This window comes from Oncorhynchus keta, unplaced genomic scaffold (genome assembly GCF_023373465.1).
Source record: "Oncorhynchus keta strain PuntledgeMale-10-30-2019 unplaced genomic scaffold, Oket_V2 Un_contig_1254_pilon_pilon, whole genome shotgun sequence".
Taxonomy (NCBI): Eukaryota; Metazoa; Chordata; class Actinopteri; order Salmoniformes; family Salmonidae; genus Oncorhynchus; species Oncorhynchus keta.
Window position 1 is genome coordinate 313,227 of NW_026277910.1, and position 6,705 is coordinate 319,931.

Sequence of the window (6,705 nt, forward strand, 5' to 3'; positions counted from 1 at the left end):
AGCGTCCGCTAAATGGCATATTTTTCTTTTTTATTTTTTTTATTTTTATAACAGTCATATAACAGTCATTTAGCAGTCATATAGCAGTCATATAGCAGTAATATAGAGGTCATATAGCAGTCATATAGCAGTAATATAGAGGTCATATAGCAGTCATATAGCAGTCATATAGAAGTCATATAGCAGTCATATAGCAGTAATATAGCAGTCATATAGCAGTCATATAACAGTCATATAACAGTCATATAGCAGTCATATAGCAGTAATATAGAGGTCATATAGCAGTCATATAGCAGTAATATAGAGGTCATATAGCAGTCATATAACAGTCACATTGAAGTCATATAGCAGTCATATAGCAGTAATATAGCAGTCATATAGCAGTCATATAGCAGACATATTGCATTCATATTGCAAGGGGCAAATGTAACGGATGTGAAACGGCTAGCTTAGTTAGCGGTGTGCGCTAAATAGCGTTTCAATCGGTGACGTCACTTGCTCTGAGACCTTGAAGTAGTAGTTCCCCTTGCTTGTGGAGCGATGGGTAACGATGCTTCGAGTGTGACTGTTGTTGATGTGTGCAGAAGGTCCCTGGTTCGCGCCCAGGTATGGGCGAGGGGACGGTCTAAAGTTATACTGTTACACAAACACATTTAAAATGACATTCCCATCTTTCTAAAGAAATGTCAACAGTTGTAAAAGCCCATTCAGTGAGTTAAACACATACTGTTTTTCAACATTTTCAATGAGCAGGGACTCTCCAGATACAATATGATCACATTAAGTTTATTGATGATCACAGAGGAGTTTGATGATGCATGTGAAAAGTGAAGACAAACTATAAGAGGATATTATATGTTTTTATCATTATTATGCTGCAGTTACACATGGTCATGATGTCATATTGAAACCTGAGAGCTGATGATACAATCTGATATATTTACTGTTCCATGATGTTTTCCTCAAGAAAACCCTAATGCTATTCTTGATCTGTTTGATATGATTCACCATGACAACCCACTGGGCACAGTCATCAGTTCAACATCTAGTTTATATTTACATTTTGATTGAGTTGTATTTCACCATGTCATTGGATTTAGTTGAAAAGGTAGGTGAAGAAAATGATACAATTCCAGGAATTCCTTTACATTGTGGCATGTTTTAAAGGAGAACATCAATCTGTGTTTTAAAGGAGAACATCAATCTGTGTTTTAAAGGAGAACATCAATCTGTGTTTTAAAGGAGAACATCAATCTGTGTTTTAAAGGAGAACATCAATCTGTGTTTTAAAGGAGAACATCAATCTGTGTTTTAAAGGAGAACATCAATCTGTGTTTAAAGGAGAACATCAATCTGTGTTTTAAAGGAGAACATCAATCTGTGTTTTAAAGGAGAACATCAATCTGTGTTTTAAAGGACCATGAACATCAATGTTTAAAGGAGAACATCAATCTGTTTTTAAAGGAGAACATCAATCTGTGTTTTAAAGGAGAACATCAATCTGTGTTTTAAAGGAGAACATCAATCTGTGTTTTAAAGGAGAACATCAATCTGTGTTTTAAAGGAGAACATCAATCTGTGTTTTAAAGGAGAACATCAATCTGTGTTTTAAAGGAGAACATCAATCTGTGTTTTAAAGGAGAACATCAATCTGTGTTTTAAAGGAGAACATCAATCTGTGTTTTAAAGGAGAACATCAATCTGTGTTTTAAAGGAGAACATCAATCTGTGTTTTAAAGGAGAACATCAATCTGTGTTTTAAAGGAGAACATCAATCTGTGTTTTAAAGGAGAACATCAATCTGTGTTTTAAAGGAGAACATCAATCTGTGTTTTAAAGGAGAACATTAATCTGTGTTTTAAAGGAGAACATTAATCTGTGTTTTAAAAGAGAACATCAATCTGTGTTTTAAAAGAGAACATCAATCTGTGTTTAAAGGAGAACATCAATCTGTGTTTTAAAGGAGAACATCAATCTGTGTTTTAAAGGAGAACATCAATCTGTGTTTTAAAGGAGAACATCAATCTGTGTTTAAAGGAGAACATTAATCTGTGTTTTAAAGGAGAACATCAATCTGTGTTTTAAAGGAGAACATCAATCTGTGTTTAAAGGAGAACATTAATCTGTGTTTAAAGGAGAACATCAATCTGTGTTTTAAAGGAGAACATCAATCTGTGTTTAAAGGAGAACATCAATCTGTGTTTTAAAGGAGAACATCAATCTGTGCTGGTACATTGATGCCTGATCAGTTTTCAAAGTGAAAACAAAGTTATTCAACCAGTTTGTGCCCAGTGGGATGTCACTGTACAACGAGGAGGTGAAATTACAAAAGTCATGTTTATAAAGAGAACGTCAAGCTGTGCTGGTATATTTTTCACCGTCTGATCTGACTCCATGACATGTCATTTATAGCCAGGTAGAGGTAAGAACAAAAAAAACATCATTAGATAAAATAATAACCTATATGGGTCTAGAAGAAGAATCTGTACATCTTTTAAATAGTTACAATCTAATATGTATCATTTACAAAAAATACACACGTATACACATATACACATATATACACTACCACTCAAAAGTTTGGACACACCTACTCATTCAAGGGTTTTTCATTATTTTTACTATTTCGTAGAATAATAATTACTACATTGTAGAATAATAGTGAAGACATCAAAACTTAGATTTTTGGTTCCAAACTCTGTCTTTGAGAGACGTAGAGTAGGTGAACGGATGATCTCCGCATGTGTAGTTTCCACCGTGAAGCATGGAGGAGGAGGTGTGATTGTGTGGGGGTGCTTTGCTGGTGCCAATGTCAGTGATGTATTTAGAATTCAAGGCACACTTATCCAGCATGGCTACCACAACATTCTGCAGCGATACGCCATCCCATCTGGTTTGTGCTTAGTTGGACAATCATTTGTTTTTCAACAAGACACAAATACCCAACACATCTGGCAGTGTAAGGGCTATTTGACTGAGGATGAGAGTGATGGAGTGCTGCATCAGAGTAAATGGCCTCCACAATCACCTGACCTCAACCCAATTGAGATGGTTTGTGATGAGTTGGACCGCAGAGTGAATAAAAAGCAGCCAACAAGTGCTCAGCATATGTGGGAACTCCTTCAAGACTGTTGTAAAATAATGACAGGTGAAACTTGTTGAGAGAATGCCAAGAGTGTGCAAAGCTGTCATCAAGGCAAAGGGTGGCAACTTTGGAGCTTCTAAAATATAAAATATATTTGGGTTGGTTTAACACTTTTTTGGTTAGTACATGATTCCATGTGTGTTATTTTGTCGTTTTAATGTCTTCACTATTATTCTACAATGTAGGAAATAATAAAAAAAATAAAGAAAAACCCTTGAATGAGTAGGTGTGTCCAAACTTTTGACTGGTACTGTATATATATATACTAAAGTATGTGGACACCCCTTCAAATTAATGGATTCGGTTATTTCAGCCACACCCTTTGCTGACAGGTGTATAAAATCAAGCACACAGCCATGCAATCTCCATAGACAAACACTAACAGTAGAATGGGCCTTACTGAAGAACTCAGTGACTTTCAACGTGGCACCGTCATAGGATGCCACCTTTCCAACAAGATAGTTCGTCAAATTTCTGCCCTGCTAGAGCTACCCAACTGTAAATGCTATTGTTGTGAAGTGGGAAAATCTTGGAGCAACAATGGCTCAAGCCATTCACACAAGCCTAAGATCACAATGCGCATTTCCAAGCATCGGCTGAAATGGTGTAAAGCTCGCCTCCATTGGACTCTGAAGCAGTTGAAACGCATTCTCTGGAGTGAAGAATCATGCTTCACCATCTGGTAGTCCGACAGACGTATCTGGGTTTGGCGGATGCCAGGAGAACGCTACTTGCCCGAATGCATAGTGCCAACTGTAAAGTTTAGTGGAGGAGGAATTATGGTCTGGGTCTTTATTCCATGGTTCGGGCTAGGCCCCTTAGTTCCAGTGAAGGAAAATGTTAACGCTACAGCATACAATGATATTCTAGACTATTCTGTGCTTCCAATTTTGTGGCAACAGTTTGGGCAAGGTCCATTCCTGTTTCAGTATGATAATGTTCCCGTGGACAAAGTTAGGTCCATACAGACATGGTTTGTTGAGATCGTTGTGGAAGCACCTGACTAGCCTATACAGAGCCCTGACCTCAAACCAATCGTACACTTTTTGGATGAATTGGAACGCAGACTGCGAGCCAGGCCTAATCGCCCAACATCACTGCCCGCACATCAATGCCGACCTAACTAATGCTTTTAGTCCCACAGAAACGTTGCGACATCTTGTGGAAAGCGGAAACTGTTAAAGCAGCTAAGGGGGAACAACTTCATATTAATACCCATGATTTTAGAATGAGCTGAGACGAGTAGGTGTCCACAAACTTTTGGTCATGAAGTGTGTATATATATATATATATATATATATATATATATATATAATGGCTGGAATGGGATGAGTTGAATGGTATCAAAAACATCAAACACATGGTTGCATGCCATTCCATTTGCTCCGATCCAGCCATTATTATGAGCCGTCCTCCCCTCAGCAGCCTACACTGATATATAATATACAAAAATGCATGTACACTCATAAGAGCGTTAATATTGTGGTTTCAATCAAAATGTTCCCCAACCAGCAGTAAGTTCCGCAGTACCTAGTTCCGCAGTACCTAGTCCCACAGTATCTGGTCCCACAGTATCTAGTCCCATGGTAACGTCCCACAGTACCTAAGTCCCACAGCATCTGGTCCCAGAGTATCTAGTCCCACAGCATCTGGTCCCACAGTATCTGGTCCCACAGTATCTAGTCCCACAGCATCTGGTCCCAGAGTATCTAGTCCCACAGCATCTGGTCCCACAGTATCTGGTCCCACAGTACCTAGTCCCACAGTATCTGGTCCCACAGTATCTAGTCCCACAGCATCTGGTCCCAGAGTATCTAGTCCCACAGCATCTGGTCCCACAGCATCTGGTCCCACAGTATCTAGTCCCACAGCATCTGGTCCTACAGTATCTGGTCCCACAGTACCTAGTCCCACAGCATCTGGTCCCACAGTACCTAGTCCCACAGCATCTGGTCCCACAGTATCTGGTCCCACAGTATCTAGTCCCACAGCATCTGGTCCCACAGTATCTAGTCCCACAGCATCTGGTCCCACAGTACCTAGTCCCACAGCATCTGGTCCCACAGTATCTAGTCCCACAGCATCTGGTCCCACAGTATCTGGTCCCACAGTACCTAGTCCCACAGCATCTGGTCCCACAGTACCTAGTCCCACAGCATCTGGTCCCAGAGTATCTAGTCCCACAGCATCTGGTCCCAGTATCTGGTCCCACAGTATCTAGTCCCACAGCATCTGGTCCCAGAGTATCTAGTCCCACAGCATCTGGTCCCACAGCATCTGGTCCCACAGTATCTAGTCCCACAGCATCTGGTCCCACAGTATCTGGTCCCACAGTACCTAGTCCCACAGCATCTGGTCCCACAGTACCTAGTCCCACAGCATCTGGTCCCACAGTACCTAGTCCCACAGCATCTGGTCCCAGAGTATCTGGTCCCACAGCATCTGGTCCCACAGTACCTAGTCCCATGGTAATGAGTCCAACAGTATCTAGTCCCACAGCATCTGGTCCCAGAGTATCTAGTCCCACAGCATCCGGTCCCACAGTATCTGGTCCCACAGTATCTGGTCCCACAGTACCTAGTCCCACAGCATCTGGTCCCACAGTACCTAGTCCCATGGTAATGTCCCACAGTACCTAGTCCCATGGTAATGAGTCCAACAGTATCTAATCCCACAGTACCTAGTCCCACAGTACCTAGTCCCACAGTACCTAGTCTCATGGTAATGTCCCACAGTACCTAGTCCCATGGTAACGTCCCACAGTATCTAGTCCCACAGTACCTAGTCCAACAGTATCTAGTCCCACAGTATCTAGTCCAACAGTACCTAGTCCCACAGTATCTAGACCCACAGTATCTAGTCCCACAGTATCTAGTCCCACAGTATATAGTCCCACAGTATCTAGTCCCACAGTACCTAGTCCAATGGTATCTATTCCCACAGTATATAGTCCCACAGTACCTAGTCCAATGGTATCTATTCCCACAGTATATAGTCCCATGGTATCTAGTCCCATGGTATCTAGTCCCACAGTATCTAATCCCACAGTATCTCCAGTGCTAACACAGTATCTCGTACCACAGTATCTCGTCCCACAGTGCCTAGTCCCACAGTATCTAGTTCCACAGTATCTAATCCCACAGTACCTAGTCCAATGGTATCTATTCCCACAGTATATAGTCCCATGGTATCTAGTCCCACAGTACCTAGTCCCACAGTATCTAGTTCCACAGTATCTAATCCCACAGTACCTAGTCCAATGGTATCTATTCCCACAGTATCTAATCCCACAGTATCTCCAGTGCTAACACAGTATTTCGTACCACAGTATCTCGTCCCACAGTACCTAGTCCCACAGTATCTAGTTCCACAGTATCTAATCCCACAGTACCTAGTCCAATGGTATCTATTCCCACAGTATATAGTCCCATGGTATCTAGTCCCACAGTACCTAGTCCCACAGTATCTAGTTCCACAGTATCTAGTCCCACAGTATCTCCATTGCTAACACAGTATCTAGTCCCACAGTACCTAGTCCCACAGTATCTAGTCCCACAGTA

The 6,705-nt window shown here is 41.3% G+C and overlaps 1 long non-coding RNA gene across 6 annotated transcripts; it reads right to left on the reverse strand.

Annotated features, from left to right (window-relative positions):
- Positions 1–1,439: 1,439 nt before the first annotated feature.
- On the reverse strand, positions 1,440–5,947 carry LOC127917980 (uncharacterized). 6 transcript variants are annotated; one of them, XR_008098185.1, is made up of 3 exons: positions 5,884–5,947; positions 5,483–5,780; positions 1,440–5,289 (listed from the first exon to the last, which is right to left on the reverse strand). It is a non-coding gene; the product is annotated as an uncharacterized LOC127917980 (long non-coding RNA). The 6 variants fall into 6 exon arrangements; XR_008098190.1 differs by having other exon boundaries at positions 1,440–5,259; positions 5,723–5,780; positions 5,884–5,919; XR_008098186.1 differs by lacking the exon at positions 5,884–5,947 and having other exon boundaries at positions 1,440–5,139; positions 5,185–5,289; positions 5,483–5,848.
- Between the last annotated feature and the right edge of the window lie 758 nt (positions 5,948–6,705).